Raw genomic sequence first — 1,178 nt, 5'->3', positions numbered from 1 at the left:
GGTTAAATCTCCCAGAATTCATGGTTAAATCACCAGAATTTGTGATTAAATCTCCCAGAATTCATGGTTGAATCACCAGAATTTGTGATTAAATCTCCCAGGATTCGTAGTAATATCTCCCCAGAATTCGTTGTTAAGTCCCCCATAATTGGTGATTAAATCCCCTTGGATTTGTGGTTAAATACCCAGATTTCATGGTTAAATCCCAAAGGATTTTAGGTTAAATACCCAGATTTCGTTGCTAAATCCCAAAAGGATTATAGGGTTAAATCCCCCCCAAGGGATTTGGGCTTGAACCCCCCCAAGGGTTCGAGATTGAATCCCCCACATAATTTTTGGTTAAATTTCCCCCACAGGATTCGTGGTTAAATTCCCCCACAGGATTCGTGGTTAAATTCACCCCCAGGATTTGTGGTTAAATCTCCCAGGATTCATTGTTAAATCCCCAGGATTTTTGGTTAAATCCCCAGGATTTGTAGTTAACTCCCACAGGATTCAGGGTTAAATCCCATAGGGTTTGTGGTTAAATTCCCCAAGCATTTGGATTTAAATCCCCAAGGATTCATGGTTAAATCACATGATTTCATGGTTAATTTCCCGATGATTCGGACTTGAAACCCTCTAAAGGTTCGGAGTTAAATACCCGCACAGGATTTGTAATTAAATACCCCCGCTATTCAGAGTTAGATCCCCTATGATTCATGGTTAAAATTGTCCAAGCATATGGACTTGAATTCCGAGGATTCGGGGTTAAATCCCCCACAGGATTATGGGATAAATCCGCAAGGATTTTGGGGAAAAGATCTTCTCACAGACTTCAGGGATAATTCCCTCAGGATTTTGGGGGTAAATCCCCAAGCATATTTGCCTAAATCCCCCGGCATTTGGGGGTAAACCCCCAATGGATTCTTGGATAAATCCCCCAGGTTTTTGGGGGTAAAATCCACCATGATTTTGGGGTAAACCCCAAAAGAATTTTTGGGTAAGATTCCCCAGGGATTTCGGGGTAAACTGCCACAGGATTATGGGATAAATCCAAAAGGATTTTTGGGAAAATCCCCCCCCCACAGAATTTGGGGTTTAATTCCCTCATGATTTTGGGAGTAAATTCCACAGAATATTGGGGTAAACCCCCCAGCATATTGGGGTGAATCTACTAGGATTTTGTAGTAAACACC

Source organism: Palaemon carinicauda, chromosome 3, assembly GCF_036898095.1.
Source record: "Palaemon carinicauda isolate YSFRI2023 chromosome 3, ASM3689809v2, whole genome shotgun sequence".
Taxonomy (NCBI): Eukaryota; Metazoa; Arthropoda; class Malacostraca; order Decapoda; family Palaemonidae; genus Palaemon; species Palaemon carinicauda.
The sequence above is the reverse complement of the archived record's forward strand: the minus strand, read 5'-3'. Positions refer to the sequence as shown.